This window comes from Eubalaena glacialis, unplaced genomic scaffold (genome assembly GCF_028564815.1).
Source record: "Eubalaena glacialis isolate mEubGla1 unplaced genomic scaffold, mEubGla1.1.hap2.+ XY scaffold_56, whole genome shotgun sequence".
NCBI classification, from domain to species: domain Eukaryota; kingdom Metazoa; phylum Chordata; class Mammalia; order Artiodactyla; family Balaenidae; genus Eubalaena; species Eubalaena glacialis.
Genome location: NW_026871455.1, coordinates 18055 through 37673, shown reverse-complemented (window position 1 = coordinate 37673; position 19619 = coordinate 18055). Strand labels below are relative to the sequence as shown.

The 19619-nt window shown below is 43.5% G+C and overlaps 1 pseudogene; it reads left to right on the top strand.

The window, feature by feature from the left end:
• The first annotated feature begins 2847 nt into the window (after positions 1-2847).
• LOC133083677 (malignant T-cell-amplified sequence 1-like) lies at positions 2848-14306 on the top strand (annotated as a pseudogene).
• The last annotated feature ends 5313 nt before the right edge of the window (positions 14307-19619 follow it).

Sequence of the window (19619 nt, the reverse complement as noted above, 5' to 3'; positions counted from 1 at the left end):
GCTCATCTTCAGCAACACCCACCTGTACTCCTCACTGTTCAGGCCCTGGGAAATCGGCTGTCCTGACCTGGGACAGCTTTAAATATAAGAAATTGCTACCTTCTACAGCTGGGGTCAGAAGGCTGGGTGTGTGGTCCAAGGCTCTAGGAGGTGTTTTGCACCCTCCCAGAATCTCCTCTCACTTCCCTAAGAAACTCTACTACCAGAACACCTCCAACAAACACCCTCCATTAGGTGCTGAGCTGTCAATATTTCCAGCCCAGAAAGACCACAGCCTGTGCTTTGCAACAGGGAAAACCCTCCCCTCTACCTCCAGTCCATCCAAGTCTCCCCCCATTCCTCAGCTCGCACAGCCCACAGACGGTTTCTGAGTCTGTTCAGCAGGCGAGGTCCCATAGGTGTCAGGTCCTGAGTCTCTTCCAGCCACCATGTTCTACCCAACCCTACATGATGAGTCCACGGTCCTCTGAGAGTGCAGGGGCCCCTCTCATATGCCTCTTCTGGCACTGTTGCTGGATCTCCTTCTTCCTTAAATCAGGGCAAGAAGTTTAGTTTCTCTGGGTCTGTGAGTGGGGAAGGGTAGGAGGGGACGAGTGGCCTAGACAGTCCAGTCCATTCTGCATCCTGTGAGCCCATGACCCTGGTGGGTGGAAGCAGAGGGGGTAATAGGACAACGAGGCTCTTGGCCTGCTTAGTGTCTTGGGATTTAGGGCACATTCAAGTGGAAGCTGAACCTACTGGACAATGTTGGTCAACAAACACTTTCTGCGTGTGTAGGAGCTGAACCATTTCACCAAGCTCTCTCAAAACCAATATCCATTTATAAACACTCTTCTGGCAACAGGGGAAGGGCAGACAATGTTCCAGGAAACTCCTCCCTAACCTCCTGGGAACATTCTGACAGAGTCTTTGAATATGCAACAAATGTCTGCTTAGGTTAAGAAGACATTGGATGATTTGCAGGTACATTTTGGTAATATAGAAAACTACAGTACTTCAAAATTAAAATCCTATTTTATGATTTGGAATCTACTGTACTTAGATGACTGATAAATTGTTTAATGAAGGCATTGGTAAAAATAAAAGCTGATAGCTAAACAGTTTTAACATTACTTTCTATTTTCATAATTTTTACATTATAGTGTAAAACTGTGGCGTGCTTAACTATTTGTCCATCTATCTCTCCTTCTCCCTCTCTCCATACTTTTAAGATGTTTGTCACTATTTGGTAGGTGCCAATTCTTCTGCAACACGCACACTTCATTGTGTAGGAGAAGTGGTAACGTTTGTTCACAGGAGTGTGTTAGGAGGTGATGCGCGGGCAGGCTGGGACACTGCAATGTGGTAAAAGAAGGGCAGGCATTGTCTGGGGGGCTGGGCCCTGGCCCCTAGGCTCCTGCTTTTATCCAGACATCTGGGGCGCCCTGATTCACTCTTGACCCAGTAAACAGAGGGCCTAGAAAAGCTCTGTGAGCAGTCCTGGCCAGGAGCCCTTCACGTACTTCTCTCCATTTGCATCGTGGGTATGGAGTTCTCTCAAAGGCCTTCAAATTTCTCAGTTCTTCTGATTTCTATAGTCTTTGCTTTTCTTCTTGCCAAGGATGTCACTAACTAAATCAGCCTATGTATGATTAATATGAACATATATTATTGATATATTAATAAATATTATTATATTAAAATAATATTAGTATATCATTTTTAACACTTTATTTACATTATATGTACATATAATTATGTAGTACTCTTTTATTATAATAAATGAAATTAATAAATATAAATAAGCTATTAATATGAATATATATTACACCTGCGAGTCAGGATTTGCCTCCTGGGTGCTCAACTCTGCCCATTGAGCCACACTGTTTGCCTGAAAAAATGAAGACTTCAGGGCAAAGTGAAAGGTGAGGGGGAGGCGGGCAGAGAAGACCCAACCTGCAATCACAGAGAAGAATGAGGTGTGTTCTCAAGACCAGCTTGAAGCGCACACTCTTAGTGAGGGGAGTGGATGCAAATACCGTCGCCTGCACCATGTGCCCCGTCTGGAGTGGGGGGGTGGGAGGAAGCGTCCTTCAGGTATTTCTCCGGCTCCTCCCACCGGATCCCCTCTCCTCCCCAGTCTCTGCTGCGACACTTGTGTTTTGCCACCTGAAGGTGAATTTACCCTTCCCGCACTGTTCTCCTCCCTCCTGTCTCTCTTTTCTTTCCCTTCCTTGAGGCTCTCAGGCCTGCTATCAGCCTGGCTGCGGCCCACAGCCAGTCATAAGCACCTTCCTTTCACCCAGCGAGCTGTCCTTGCCCCATCTTCCTCCTTTCAGAGCTGGGATAACTGGGTACCTGCTGTCCCTGAAGACTTTCCCTGCTGTTAGTCTCCCCCTGCCAGGTGCTCGGATGTGCAGGGCAACTAAAGGCGCCTCTGACTTTCCCCGGGTGTGCATGCTAGCACCGATTTGAGGTTGCTAAGGCTTGCCACCTAAGCACAGGCTGTGCGTTGGTTTAAGATATAGCCCAAAAACGCAATAAGAAAAAATCTCCCCTGATAAGATTGGCATGACTAAATATATTCAGAACTTCATTGAGCTTATTTTCATAACTCAATTAACTACAGCTTTAGAGGTTTCTAACTTCTACTCAGATTTGTAAAGATTGGTCACTGGGAAATTTATTAGCTGTCATCGTTTTCCAGATGGCAGAGTAAACAGGGACTAACGGTAGAAACACCTGCAAAATACCTAATATGGTCAAAATTGTCCGACTACTTTTACAATGTTATTGTTTAACCATCCAGACAAATGAGAAATGCCAGAGAAAAGTCAAATATAGATGTGTTTTCGTTCAGCCAAAAAGATGACAGAGAGAGGTGAGGTGAGGAAGCTGGCCCAGTGTGGGTGGCGGGACCAGGCTGTTGAGACCTTATGCAGGCAGCTGTGGCGGCAGCTCTACCACGTCCTCCACGGGGCTGGTCTCTCAGACCCCCAGACGGGCAGCTTTTCTTGGTAAACTCAGTGTCATTATATCAGCCATTCATCAGGCAATTCTTTGGCTTCACACGTGAGCAGGACTCTTGTAGCTGCAAGGTTTACAAATTAGAGCCTCTGCAGTCACTAGTCTGTGCTCTGTGCTCTCCTCAACTGAGGCTTCTTCTGGTGTCTATCACAGCACCTATACCACGTCCTGAGTGTCCAGGCTTACAGCGGTGCTGCTTGAGACTGGGCTGTGACATTTCCATGCCTAGCATGTAACAGGCATTGCATGAACATTTATTGGGGACAAGGAGGCTAAACTGCACAAGCATCTATTCCTAAGCTGATTCACACAGCTTGTGACTGCAGCTGAGCTCCAGAGACCTCACTGCCTGTGGTGGGTGCTAAAGATCTCACAGCTTGTTTCATCTGCGTGTTCTTTTCCCCCTGATAATATGACCCTTTTAGCTTCTCCTCCTAGAGGTTTGCATAGACCAAGTGGGAAAGACCAAAGTTGTTCCAGACTTGTGTCACGCTGTTAAAGCTCAACTACACTGAAAGCTCATGAGAGGTACAGTATCACATGGGGGTGACTTTCAACAAGAGTTGTCACAGTGCCACTAACCTCAACAAGCTTATTCACTTTTTGTATAAAGGTTTTAGTCCAATACTCTGCTCAAAAAGTGCAGAATGCACATTGTGTGATGTTTCAGCCCTTTGCTCTTGCTCTAGGGCAAGATTTCTCAACCTGGGGATGAAAGACATTCTGAGCTGGATAATTTTTTGCTTGGGAGCTCTCCTGTGAGTTCTGGGATGTTGAGCAGCACCGCTGGCTTCTACCCACTAGCATCTCCTCAGGCGTGACAACCCAAAATGTCTCCGGATGTAGCCACTTGTCCTCTGGGGACGGGGGATTGGGGAAAAATTGCCCCAGCTGAAAATTTTTTCTCACGTGGCACCAGTAGATTGCAAGGAGAACCAAAACAACAGCTACAAAAACATCAACAAGAAATGACTCACCAAGACTTGCCCAGTGATGGAATTATGAGAAACTAAAACATAAGCTTTCAATGAGTAGTAGCTTCAGGCTATTTTTGGAACCTTCTGTGCAGATCGGACTCAAAGTCCTCCATACCTTAGTGGTATTTGGCCAAACGCCCCAAGATGCCTTTACCTAAAGTGTGTTTAATGTCATGTTTGTTTAATATATTTGCCCAGATCTGCCCCTCTGTGTGCCTGCATCAACAGCGTGTATCTACTTAGATTATACAATGTGAGAAAACAGAATCCTCATTATTTCAATAGCCCTCAGGGTAACAACTCACAAATGAACCTAAACTAATTTTACTGATAATAGTGAGATTTGCTACCAGAATATGTAGTAAATATTAGGAAACAATCTACTTTACAGTAATAATTCAAAATGAAGTTAAAGAAATTTAATCATCATGACTGTTTACCACCAGAATCAGGTAGTGTAGCATGTTAGGTGGTGCAGCAAGGGGAAGATGACAAGCCAAATATCTCTAACATGTTCCCCACTTACTCATCTCTAAAATATGGGGCACCACTCAGGGGGCACACGGATGTGCCACCCACACCTCTGACCCAGAAAACACTCACTGCACAACTGCTGGAGGCCATCAACAGGTAACTTCCAGGCAAGATCTCCTCAGGCAGCCTCACCGATGCATGGGTCCCTCTCAGGGCTGCCACACCCAATGGTCAAGTGCAGAGGGGCACTTACAACACCTGTGATGGCCACATATGCTTCAGAGCCCCCATGGGCTGGGGCAAGGCTTCCTCAGGGCTTGACAGCTGCTCAACTATGCCATCTGGCCAATCCTGCTCCCTCTCTGCCCTGTCACAGAGGTTGACACCGAATTTGCACCCTGCTTGCCAAAATCTATGTTAACATTCCCTTCCAGAGAAACTGACTTGTGACGCGGGGAAAGCAGTGATGAGAGCGATTTGGAGCTAGACTGCTCTGCAGTTGGCAGTAACAAGGACCCCTCCACGGGCTAGGTGGAGCACCCATAGTGTCTGAAAGAGATGAATGGTCCAGCTGTGCAAAGTCTCACAGGTGACAGGGTAGTAATTGTTAGTCACCATCGAAAACAGCAGAGGAGCTTCTGTGTAGAAAGAAAGCAGAAAAAGCAGAAACCCCCACCCAGACCCAGGATTTTGATAAAAGGTATTTTCACATATTGAGGTATGGGGAAGTCGTCTGGCTTATATATGAGTTAACTTGACTGTTACGCATATTAGAACAGCCTGCGTGTGGCCTATCAAACATACACTGTGCTTCTGCTTTAATTATTAAAGAAAAGGGTGCATTGACCAGAAGTAAAGATTGTCCATGTTAAAAATAAAGATGAAACGTCTCCCTTCCTGAGACGCCAATGCTGAAGCTCCTTCAATAATAAGCCTCGAGGGGATTAACCAAGATGGCGGAGTAGAAGGACGTGCTCTCACTCCCTCTTGCGAGAGCACCAGAATCACAACTGGCTGCTGGACAATCATCGACAGGAAGACACTGGAACACACCAAGGAGGATACCCCACGTCCAAGGACAGAGAAGAAGCCACAGTGAGATGGTAGGAGGGGCACAATCAGAGTAAAATCAAATCCCATAACTGCTGGGTGGGTGACTCAGACTGGCGAGCACTTACCACAGAAATCCACCCACTGGAGTGAACGTTCTGAGCCCCACGTCAGGCTTCCCAACCTGGGGGTCCGGCAACGGGAGGAGGAATTCATAGAGAATCAGACTTTGAAGCCTAGTGGGAATTGATTGCAGGACTTTGACAGGACTGGGGGAAACAGAGACCCCACTCTTGGAGGGCGCACACAAAATAGTGTGTGCATCGGGATCCAGGGGAAGGAGCAGTGACCCTGGGTGAGACTGAACCAGACATAACTGCTGGTGTTGGGGGGTCTCCTGCAGAGGCAGGGGCTGGCTCTGTTTCACCGTGGGGACAAGGACACTGGCAGCGGAGGTTCTGGGAAGTACTCCTTGGCGTGAGCCCTCCCAGAGTCTGCCATTAACCCCACCAAAGAGCCCGGGTAGGCTCCAGTGTTGGGTTGCCTCAGGCAAAACAACCAACAGGGAGGGAACCCAGCCCCACCCATCAACAGTCAAGTGGATTAAAGTTTTACGGAGCTCGGACCGCCACAGCAACAGTCAGCTCTACCCACGTCCAGAGCCTCCCATCAAGCCTCTTAGATAGCCTCAACCACCAGAGGGCAGACAGCAGAAGCAAGAAAAACTACAGTCCTGCAGCCTGTGGAACAGAAACCACATTTACAGAAAGATAGACAACATGAAAAGGCAGAGGGCTATATACCAGATGAAGGAACAAGAAAAAAACCCCCCAAAAAACTAAATGAAGTGGAGATAGGCAACCTTCCAGAAAAAGAATTCAGAATAATGATAGTGAAGATGATCCAGGACCTTGGAATAAGAATGGAGGCAAAGATCGAGAAGATGCAAGAAATGTTTAACAAAGACCTAGAAGAATTAAAGAACAAACAAACAGAGATGACCAATACAATAACTGAAAGGAAAACTACACTAGAAGGAATCAATAGTAGAATAACTGAGGCAGAAGAACGGATAAGTGACCTGGAAGACAGAATGGTGGAATTCACTGCTGTGGAACAGACTAAAGCAAAAAGAATGAAAAGAAATGAAGACAGGCTAAGAGACCTCTGGGACAACATTAAACACAACAACATTCGCATTATAGGGGTCCCAGAAGGAGAAGAGAGAGAGAAAGGACCAGAGAAAATATTTGAAGAGATTATAGTCGAAAACTTCCTTAACATGGGAAAGGAAATAGCCACCCAAGTCCAGGAAGCGCAGAGAGTCCCATACAGGATAAACCCAAGGAGAAGCACGCCGAGACACATAGTAATCAAAGTGGCAAAAATTAAAGACAAAGAAAAATTATTGAAAGCAGCAAGAGAAAAACGACAAATAACATACAAGGGAACTCCCATAAGGTTAACAGCTGATTTCTCAGCAGAAACTCTACAAGCCAGAAGGGAGTGGCATGATATACTTAAAGTGATGAAAGGGAAGAAAGTACAACCAAGATTACTCTACCCGGCAAGGATCTCATTTAGATTTGATGGAGAAATCAAAAGCTTTACAGACAAGCAAAAGCTAAGAGAATTCAGCACCACCAAACCAGCTCTACAACAAATGTTAAAGGAACTTCTCTAAGTGGGAAACACAAAAGAAGAAAAGGACCTACAAAAACAAACCCAAAACAATTAAGAAAATGGTCATAGGAACACACATATCAATAATTACCTTAAACGTGAATGGATTAAATGCTCCAGCCAAAAGACACAGGCTTGCTGAATGGATACAAAAACAAGACCCATATATATGCTGTCTACAAGAGACCCACTTTAGACCTAGGGACACATACAGACTGAAAGTGAGGGGATGGAAAAAGATATTCCATGCAAATGGAAATCAAAAGAAAGCTGGAGTAGCTATACTCATATCAGATAAAATAGACTTTAAAATAAAGAATGTTACAAGAGACAAGGAAGGACACTACATAATGATCAAGGGATCAATCCAAGAAGAAGATATAACAATTATAAATATATATGCACCCAACATAGGAGCACCTCAATACATAAGGCAACTGCTAACAGCTATAAAAGAGGAAATTGACAGTAACACAATAATAGTGGGGGACTTTAACACCTCACTTACACCAATGGACAGATCATCCAAAATGAAAATAAATAAGGAAACAGAAGCTTTAAATGACACAATAGACCAGATAGATTTAATTGGTATTTATAGGACATTCCATCCAAAAACAGCAGATTACACATTCTTCTCAAGTGCGCACGGAACATTCTCCAGGATAGATCACATCTTGGGTCACAAATCAAGCCTCAGTAAAGTTAAGAAAATTGAAATCATATCAAGCATCTTTTCTGACCACAACGCTATGAGATTAGAAATGAATTACAGGGGAAAAAACATAAAAAACACAAACACATGGAGGCTAAACAATACGTTACTAAATAACTAAGAGATCAGTGAAGAAATCAAAGAGGAAATCAAAAAATACCTAGAGACAAATGACAATGAAAACACGACAACCCAAAACCTATGGGATGCAGCAAAAGCAGTTCTAAGAGGGAAGTTTATAGCTATACAAGCCTACCTCAAGAAACAAGAAACATCTCAAGTAAACAATCTAACCTTACAGCTAAAGGAACTAGAGAAAGAAGAACAAACAAAACCCAAAGTTAGCAGAAGGAAAGAAATCATAAAGATCAAAGCGGAAATAAATGAAATAGAAACAAAGAAAACAATAGCAAAGATCAATAAAACTAAAAGCTGGTTCTTTGAGAAGATAAGCAAAATTGATAAGCCATTAGCCAGACTCATCAAGAAAAAGAGGGAGAGGACTCAAATCAATAAAATCAGAAATGAAGAAGGAGAAGTTACAACAGACACCGCAGAAATACAAAGCATCCTAAGAGACTACTACAAGCAACTTTATGCCAATAAAATGGACAACCTGGAAGAAATGGACAAATTCTTAGAAAGGTATAACCTTCCAAGACTGAACCAGGAAGAAGCAGAAAATATGAACAGACCAATCACAAGTAATGAAATTGAAACTGTGATTAAAAATCTTCCAACAAACAAAAGTCCAGGACCAGATGGCTTCACAGGTAAATTCTATCAAACATTTAGAGAAGAGCTAACACCTATCCTTCTCAAACTCTTCCAAAAAATTGCAGAGGAAGGAACACTCCCAAACTCATTCTATGAGGCCACCATCACCCTGATACCAAAACCAGACAAAGACACTACAAAAAAAGAAAATTACAGACCAATATCACTGATGAATATAGATGCAAAAATCCTCAACAAAATACTAGCAAACAGAATCCAACAACACATTAAAAGGATCATACACCATGATCAAGTGGGATTTATCCCAGGGATGCAAGGATTCTTCAATATACGCAAATCAATCAATGTGATATACCATATTAACAAATTGAAGAATAAAAACCATATGATCATCTCAATAGATGCAGAAAAAGCTTTTGACAAAATTCAACACCCATTTATGATAAAAACTCTCCAGAAAGTGGGCATAGAGGGAACCTACCTCAACATAATAGAGGCCATATATGACAAACCCACAGCAAACATCATTCTCAACGGTGAAAAACTGAAAGCATTTCCTCTAAGATCAGGAACGAGACAAGGATGTCCACTGTCACCACTATTTTTCAACATAGTTCTGGAAGTCCTAGCCACGGCAATCAGAGAAGAAAAAGAAATAAAAGGAATACAAATTGGAAAAGAAGAATTAAAACTGTCACTGTTTGCAGATGACATGATACTATACATAGAGAATCCTAAAAATGCCACCAGAAAACTGCTAGAGCTAATTAATGAATATGGTAAAGTTGCAGGATACAAAATTAATGCACAGAGATCTCTTGCATTCCTATACACTAATGATGAAAAATCTGAAAGAGAAATTATGGAAACACTCTCATTTACCATTGCAACAAAAAGAATAAAATACCTAGGAATAAACCTACCTAGGGAGACAAAAGACCTGTATGCAGAAAACTATAAGACACTGATGAAAGAAATTAAAGATGATACCAACAGATGGAGAGATATACCATGTTCTTGGATTGGAAGAATCAACATTGTGAAAATGACTATACTACCCAAAGCAATCTACAGATTCAATGCAATCCCTATCAAATTACCAATGGCATTTTTTACGGAGCTAGAACAAATCATCTTAAAATTTGTATGGAGACACAAAAGACCCCGAATAGCCAAAGCAATCTTGAGGGAAAAAAACGGAGCTGGAGGAATCAGACTCCCTGACTTCAGACTATACTACAAAGCTACAGTAATCAAGACAATATGGTACTGGCACAAAAACAGAAACATAGATCAATGGAACAAGATAGAAAGCCCAGAGATAAACCCACGCACCTATGGTCAACTAATCTATGACAAAGGAGGCAAAGATATACAATGGAGAAAAGACAGCCTCTTCAATAAGTGGTGCTGGGAAAACTGGACAGCTACATGTAAAAGAATGAAATTAGAATACTCCCTAACACCATACACAAAAATAAACTCAAAATGGATTCGAGACCTAAATGTAAGACTGGACACTATAAAACTCTTAAAGGAAAACATAGGAAGAACACTCTTTGACATAAATCACAGCAAGATCTTTTTTGATCCACCTCCTAGAGTAATGGAAATAAAAACAAAAATAAACAAGTGGGACCTAATGAAACTTCAAAGCTTTTGCACAGCAAAGGAAACCATAAACAAGACGAAAAGACAACCCTCAGAATGGGAGAAAATATTTGCAAACGAATCAACGGACAAAGGATTAATCTCCAAAATATATAAACAGCTCATTCAGCTCAATATTAAAGAAACAAACACCCCAATCCAAAAATGGGCAGAAGACCTAAATAGACATTTCTCCAAAGAAGACATACAGACGGCCATGAAGCACATGAAAAGATGCTCAACATCACTAATTATTAGAGAAATGCAAATCAAAACTACAATGAGGTATCACCTCACACCAGTTAGAATGGGCATCATCAGAAAATCTACAAACAACAAATGCTGGAGAGGGTGTGGAGAAAAGGGAACCCTCTTGCACTGTTGGTGGGAATGTAAATTGATACAGCCACTATGGAGAACAATATGGAGGTTCCTTAAAAAACTAAAAATAGAATTACCATATGACCCAGCAATCCCACTACTGGGCATATACCCAGAGAAAACCGTAATTCAAAAAGACACATGCACCCGAATGTTCATTGCAGCACTATTTACAATAACCAGGTCATGGAAGCAACCTAAATGCCCATCAACAGACGAATGGATAAAGAAGTTGTGGTACATATATACAATGGAATATTACTCAGCCATAAAAAGGAACGAAATTGAGTCATTTGTTGAGACGTGGATGGATCTAGAGACTGTCATACAGAGTGAAATAAGTCAGAAAGAGAAAAACAAATATCGTATATTAACGCATGTATGTGGAACCTAGAAAAATGGTACAGATGAGCCGGTTTGCAGGGCAGAAGTTGAGACACAGATGTAGAGAACAGACATATGGACACCAAGGGGGGAAAACTGCGGTGGGGTGGGGATGGTGGTGTGCTGAATTGGGCGATTGGGATTGACATGTATACACTGATGTGTATAAAATTGATGACTAATAAGAACCTGCAGTATAAACAAACAAACAAAACAACTAATACTAAACTTTCATTGGGTTATTTGTATGGAAATATGTTAATATAAATGTTTCAGACATTACATGAAATTTCTAAAAATCTTATATGTTCTGGTATAATGTTATAAGTCATAATCCTAGTTATTACTTTAAAATGTATATCTCAGAAATAACTAATTTTCTTGTCAACTGCATTATTATGAACTTTCATCAAATCTTTAACCGTGGTCATTTTTAAGTCTTTTGTCATTTACAGACAGTTCTGGGTGTACTCTGATGCTTCTGTAAATATGTTCCTATAAAAGGGTTTCATCTTCAGGAAATTCATGGAAAAGACTCTGACAAGTACAGGTTTCTGGTACCTGACTGTACTGCTGAACTGAATGAATAAGCATTTTCAGAACTCTAATGAAAAACTGATGAGCTCATAAAAGTGCTAACAAAAGATCAAGATGAAAAAAAAATTAATTACATGGGACTGGGTGAACTGATGAGGATGAGTATAATTTTTGTTACTTTCTGTTTGAATTTAAAAAAAGAAAAAATCCCACAAGGACTCAGAGGCAAAGAATATACAAATCAATTTTCACTGCAAAGTAAAGGAGCTGTTACAGTGGAGGATTACTGGACTGAATGTCAATATTATGACATAGTATGAGTGTGTTTCATGTTTGGTAATTGCAATCATTGTTGCTTTTGTTGTGGTCTTCCATGTGCAATGCTTGGTGTCAGTCTATTTATCTCTTGTAAAAATAAAATACAGTGTGTGTGTGTGTGTGTGTGTGTGTGAAAAAAAAAAAAAAAAGAAAGCACCTGAAGAAAGAATGGGTGGAGACAAATCTAGCCCAGTCCTTTCCCAGACATAGCATCGTTTTAGATCAAGATATATCAGCTCTCGCCACCTAAAGGCCATGAACAAGTAGTTCCCAAACATCAGCCATCCTCTGAGGTGCTGGTTAAAAATACAGATTCCCAGGCTCTGGTCCCAGAGAGTGGGGGTCAGTGGTCCTGGGTTGAGGTTTGGCCATCTGAGTGCTCACCAAGCCCACCTGGGGGATTCTGAGGCACGTGGCTTGAAGGCCACACACTGAGAAATGAGATATGTAAATGGGATGGGAGGCTGGAGTCCAGGCTCCCCTGGCAACCGGCAGACAACTTGGCTTTCTGAGATGCTCGCCCAGCAGGGCAGAACAGGCAGGTCTGATGACTCTAGTATCTCGCTCAATAGTTAGAGATTCTCATTATGAATAAATAACCTGGCTTCTGACTTCAAGTGTGGGTTTCCTTCACTTGGTGAATCCACCCCGGATATCTTGGATTATTTTCAAATGCTTTTCCCCCCAGTACTATCCATTTTGGCATAAAGTCCTTATGATAAAATATTGTGTGTCACGATGAACAACAAGGTCCTACTATTGATATATAGCACAGGGAACGATGTTCAATATCCTGGGATAAACCATAATGGAAAAGAATTTTAAAAACAATGTATATATGTGTATTATTAGGTCACTTTGCTGTACAGCAGAAATTAACACAAAGTAAATCAACTATACTTCAATAAAATAAATAAATTAAAATTTAAAAAAGAAAAAATAAAGAAAATTATGAATAAAAACACTAAAAAAAAAAAATAATAATAAGCCTCATGTCCCAGGTGCCAAGGCCATGCTAACTCACTGTGTATGGGCTGATCTGTTTTTTGTTTGTTTGTTTTGGTTTGGTTTTTGTTTTTCCCCTGAAACCTTAAAGGAATGTATCCCTGACTTGTTTAATTTTCTTTGTTCTTCCAATATATAAAACTGTACTGAAAACCATGCTTCCCTGGGACAGTTCCTCAAAGATATCTGAGGGGTTGTCTTCCAGGCTATAGTCCACGGATTGGCTCAAATAAGATGCTTTTCTATTCCTATTATAGATTGTTTATTGATTACTTTCATCAACAATTTATTAGTTAAAGTAGCCAGGCTCCAAGTCCCAGACGAGGTTAGTCAGCCACCCACCAGAGGTCTGCTAGCCCGTGGGAGGTCAGGGCCGTGAGAGGGACCCTAACTTGGTAGTGGAATTCAGGAGGATGCCCCTGAGTGTTGAAGCCCACACTCTTCTGACCCCTGTGACCCTGCAGAAATGGCCAACCGTCCCTCTGGAGACCAGGTGCCGCCCCTCCATTCTGTTCTTGCAACGAGAATGAGTGCTTCGTCTCTTCTTCCTGCTCAACTTCCTCCCTTTCAGCTACCAGCCCTGGGGAGAAATTGGTAACTCCAAACAGCCCCCAAATTGCCGCAGTGCTCACATGAATAGTTGGAGAAAGGAGCTGAAGGAACAGACGGAATGAGATTTCCCTAGAGCTGGAAAAGTGCGGCCATATGCATCACTTGAGGGTAACGACCCCAGCTGCCACCCTCCCTTTGGCCTTCCAGGTGTAGGGGGTCTGCCGGATTCTTGCTAAGTCTATTTTTCCCCATTCCCGGCCCTTCTCTATCATCACCCCTTCACCTTGAATCATGTTCAAGAAATTGATTAAAAAGAAATGTGTTCAGCTACATCCAGTGGAAACCCTGCTATTAAGGGTACTAAGAACAAGTAGAACCTTTCCCAGGCATTGAACCACGGCTTCATCCAATCGTGCCTAAGAAGGAACCAGTTGAAAGCGTGGGATGCCATAAACAGATGGAAATCTTTACAATGACTGGAGAGTTACTCTATTTAGAAAAAGAGAAGGTCGTTTTATCCAATCCCAAGGTTATTCCACACAAAAAGAGATAAAGAAGACCCTTTTTCCACACCAGCAGGTGGATAAAGGAGCCATCAAATTTGTACTCAGAGGAGTTGATATCACGTGTCTAGGCTTAGCTTCTCCAGGAGCTAAGCTTTGCTCCGCTTCAACAGATAGGATTGTTGCAATTGAGGCAGAAGGAAAACAGCTTGCTCTGGGTGCTGCAGTCGTGAAGATGTCTGCAGATGATGCTGAGAAAGTCAACACAGCAACTGGCATTGAAACATGTATTATTTAAAAGATGGGCTGTGGCACGTAAAAGCATGTAAATAAGCCTCAGAAGGAATGCACTTGGGCTCCACATGGATGCGGTGCAATATCTGTGTTTGTGTGTGTGTGTGACAGCATGACGGCAACACCCCTGTGATTATGCTGAATAAATTCAACACATGCAGAAAAGAGAACCAAACAAAAAAACAAGTGTTGCCGCCTTGCTTGGAAACAGTGCAGACGAGCTGCCCCTGTGTCCTCTCCTGGCCATCAGGCTATAACTCTCCCGAAAGAGCTTCATGACCCAGCCAGTGTGCTGGTGGGGCTGCGAGAAGACAGATGGGACTGAATTCTCAGTGTGTCAGCTGAGGTGCCCTCATGTGAGCGTCTGGACACGACCGAGCGGGGAAGAGTCAGGTGTAGGGGCGCTGAACTGGCTGGGGGACTTCTGTCCCCGCATCCCTGCTGAGTCAGAGCCCCTCTCAGCCCTTCATGGTGGAGAAGAGAGACGAGGAGAGGCCTCAGCCCCTAAACACGGACAGGCTGCTCCCGGCTCCTGTGGACTTCCAAAGCCTCATGCTGTGAACTGTCTTGTAATAACTTTGTTTTTGTCATTAATGTGCTAGATATTTTTAGTAGGATTAATCTGAAAACCGGTTATTACCACCGATGTCAGTAATGGAATTAGCTGCGCTAGAGACAGCCTACAGTTTAACCTAAAGTTTACAACGAAGTTTTCGCCTCAAAGTTTTAAGGAAATCAAGACGAGATGAGACTAAGACAAGACACCACAGAAACTGCTTGGTGAATGGGCTTTATATTCACTTTAAAGAAAATTATCTTTGAAAACTTAGAAACGTTTAATTATGCATATTGTTATTAGCATGAAGGTGCGAGATCGAAATGAAATATGAAACTGGATATGCTTATAGCGGTATTATGTGGTTCTGTGGAAAGCTTTCTGCAGTGTTCTCACATAGCAGCGGAAAACCCCAAAACAGGAAATGGCGACACCTCAAAGTCTTGCTGTTACTTGACAAAAGCAAGCTTCGAGACAACACAGAGTATTTAAGACAAGTAAATATGAAACTATATTATCTGTGAGTAAATAAAAATATACTTGAAAATGTTTTTTTTAAGTTGGAAGAATATATACAAGTGAACCATGGATACCTTGATACGGGTGAACGAGAAATTGTACTTTTACTCTGAATTATCCAGTTTTGTGTGTGTGTGTGTGTACTTGGAACTCAGGATGAACTTGAGTCTTAGTTTTTAGCTGGAATAGTTGTCTTGTGCTCAGTCTGTTTTGCTTTTATTTGGAAGCCTTGATTTCATTTTCCTAGCTCATTAGCTTGAGGTTGATCACACCAATCTGGTAAATTCAATCCCAGTAATTTATTTCAGCAAATTCTACTCCAGAGATTCAAAGTGGAAACATGTGAATTTGGGCGCAGTGCTCTGTTAGCAACTAGCAGGCTGTGGACTGAACCCCCATGATGACTGTAGTTAATAAACTTCCTCAGTGTCCTCAGGCCCCCTCTGCTCCACTTCCTCCCCGTCTCATCTGGGTCAAAGCTCTGATCCTGCCCCTCTGTCACACCTTCATTTCCTATGCTTAGCTCACCTGTCATCTCTGCCCGAAATTCCCCTAGGCTTCTTAAAGTCCTAGGTCCCAAACTGAGCTCATCCCTTGTCTCCTCTTGTTGAATCCCTATCAGTGAGGGAACCCCTTGATGGCCCCACCCTCAAGCTCTAAGACACGACCTCTGCCCCATCCTCCCCCCTTGCATCCCACCCCATGATCCCATTGTTGCAGCACTCCCTGTCATTCTCTCCTTCCACCTTTCTATCTTGAGCTGCCCACCACCTTCTCCTTCATCAATGGGTCCCCTTAAGATGAGCACAATTACATATAGGATCACTGAGGCCACACAGGCAGGTGTTGCTGGGAATGATAGTCAGTATCCCAGAGCAGAGGACAGACGAGGCCTCCCTGAGAAGGCAGAACACAGGGCATCGTGGTGTTAAGACACCCATAAAGGGAGTGAGGCAGGCATCATGCTGTAACCCCTCCCCACTGATCCCCCATTGAGCCGTTTCCAAATTTGCAAACCCTCAGTGGGCCAGGCCTCCTTGTCTGTGTTAGGGGGATGGCATACATTAGTGTATCTATCCACTCATTCATTGATCTTGTACTTGGGTCCTGCTCAATGCCAGTCTTTGGCTAGATGTTAACTCATCCTTGAAGAGCCTCTTCATATATCACCTTCTCCACGAAACCCTTCTTGAACAACACCCCTTCTCCTGGCTGCCTCTGGCCTCATCTGGGACACCATCGCCCTCAGTGGTGTGATCATGCTTTGAGTAACTCTCCTGCCTGTGAGCTCTGTGAAGACAATGGGCCGGAGAGAGAAAGGATCTTGAAAAACTGTGATGACTAAATAACTGAATAGATAAAAGGTGTAAACACAGGACATGTGTAGAGTAAGTTCACCAAAGTTTAATTCTTTCTTCCTCCTCCTTCCTTCCTTCCAGGACTAGGAGCCCAACGGTTCTTCTTTCACCCTCACCTCATGTAGAACTTCAATGACCTGGATGATTTTTACCTTTTGTGTACTTTCACACTTTGAAAACATTTCATGGCTGTACTAATCAAAATTGAGAAAATTATACCTTGAAGGGCAGACATCCTCCAGTGGTGTCCGAGTCAAAACAGGACGATACAAGAACAAAGGATATTGAGGAGGAATTGGCTTGGGCCCCCCGGGGAGCAGCAAGTAGGGAAACAGAAGCAGAGGGAGGAAGTTTCCACCTCGTACCCACCATGACACACCTGTCCCTCTTTGTACTTAACTAGCCTGATTGTGATTACCTGGAGGTGGACGTGTCTCCTGGCAGATGGCGTGGCCTTAGGGGACAGCATTAGAAGTCACTAGACTTCAGTTCGAAGCCCTCTGCCTGACGTAGGACAAGTCTTCGGTGCCTTGAATCCCCTGTTTGTAATCTTAAGGAATGTGATAGCGAGGCTGCGTACATGAGCATCCAGAGGTGGTGGAGGCCGGGTGCCTGGCGTTGGTCACTGGGGGATGCTGCCACCCTGTTAGTGCTGTCCCTGGAATCCCAGCCTGCAACACGGCTGTGTGTGTGGAATATCCAGATGGAACCATGAAGGCATCAGAGAGACAGTGTCACTCGGTGTCCGGGCAGCATTGAATTACAGAAGACTGGGCTTTCCTCCAGTCACTTCCAGCTGCTCAGCCCTGTTACCACTGGCCACATACCCTGTCTGAAAACAATCTCCTGGGAAGTCAGAGTCACAGCCTGGTGGCCTGGCCACCAGATGGCTGAGGGTGTGTCAGGAGAAGTTTGCCCACAGGAGGCTGGGGCCCCAGCACTCTGACATGAGCTGAGGAGTGGAGCTGGCATGGCAGGGCTGCACAGCATGGGGTATTGGGTGCCTGGTCTGGGCTGCCATCATCCAGGTCCACATAACCATGAAGTCACCTGCCAGCTTCTGAGCTTAGAAGCTGAGCAGGGTTGAGCCTGGTTAGTACTTGGTGGTGAGACCGACTGGGATACCCGGTGCTGTAGGCTTTGCCACTTGTCTCTCCTTTCATCCCTGTCTCCCTTTGCCACTGCTGCCCCCCTCACCTTGCACAGGTGGTCACCTCTTTGGCCACTGGGTGGTGGCACAAATTGGTGGAGTCTTGGAAAGGGTGGGTGGTGTGGAGAGTTCTGAGAAAGGGCAGCACAGCTGGGCTGGTGTCCTCTGTGCTTGTTGGTAGCTCTGGTTTGGTGCGGCAATTTGGGGCCCTGGAACTGTCTGCATAAAATGGTTATAATAGCAATTTTGGTACTCTATTTTCCACATTAAAAACAATGGTAGCACGTGTGTGTGTGTGTGTGTGTGTGTGTATTTATTTTTCTCTTTGCCGTATTGCACAGCTTGTAGGATTTTAGTTCCCCCACCAGGGATCGAATCCGGGCCCTTGACAGAGAGAGGGTGGTGGAGTCCTAACCACTGGACCACCAGGGAATTCCCTGTGTGTGTATCTTAGGGACTTACAAAGGAAAGTTCTGAGGCCAAAGAGACGAATTAATCGCATAATAAAACATGGATGAGCCTCAAACACATGACACTGTATAAGAAGCCAGACATAAAGGCCACAGTTGTACAAATCCATGTTCTTGAAATATACAGAGAAAGCAAATCCACAGGGATGAAAAGCACACCTTTAGTTGCCTACGGCTATGGGGAAGAGGAACAGGAAGTGACTGGTTAAGGGGCACTAGGTGTCTTTGTAGGGAGATAAAATATTCTGGAGCAGATAGTGATGATGGTTGCACAACTTTGTAAATAGACAATAAATCACTAAACTTTAGAGTGTTCAAAGAGAATTTTATGATATATGATTTCTATCTCAACTTAAAAACCGGTGATTAATAAATAAAAGGTTTTTGAAAAATAATTGGAAACACATATTATCCTCATTGCTTGATTTGGTTCCCACTCTAAGCTCTGTACACATGAACAAAGACCCCCCACCCCCAAAATGAGAACAAGCACTATTTACTCAGAACTTGTCTATAGAGCACGGGAGTCAGCCACCACCAGTCACATTCCGCTGAGACTCAGGGCAGGCATAGGAGTGGGGACGCCTTCTGGTGGAAAACCAGGGAGGCATATCCTGCTCACAGCTTGTGAAGTGGGGAAGCTGGAGGCAGGCTGACAGGAGGATGGGCATCCCACGTGATTGCTTAGGGGAACATATTGATATTTGTACAACTTTCCCCCATTTGGTTCTAAATGGAAAGGATGAAAAATGAGGAAGCTGTGAGTCACTGACCAAACACTGACACTTGAGGCCTATTGCTGCCTAGATTGAGGTCTGGTTTTCCAGGTTGTTTGCTGCAGGGTGTGGCGCAGGGCCTTGTGGCTGAAGGAGAAGTTCCCCGACTTCCAGGAATATTTAGAAAATTCTGCATTCCAAAACCCCTCTTTCATCATCTTCAATCACATACTCTGTGCATACAGAAACTTGAATCACTGTTTTCAAAATTAACTGCAAACAATGGTAATAATTACTGTAATTTTGAGTAACATAGACAATGGTAATATTCATTACTATAAATCTCAGGATTTCTCATTTAACTAATGCTTACATTATGGTGAATCTAACTTGTAAAAGAAGAAAAGCATTACTTTTTTTTTTTTTATTCCCAATATCGCCGTCGGGCCATCTGGTCGACCTCGCCTCAGCAGCCACCTGGTGAAGAATCCCTAGTGCGAACCTCACCCAGACGGATCCGTGTCGCACACCGACGAAAGCGCTCCGCCGCCACCTTGACACCCCGGCTCGACCCAGTCCACCA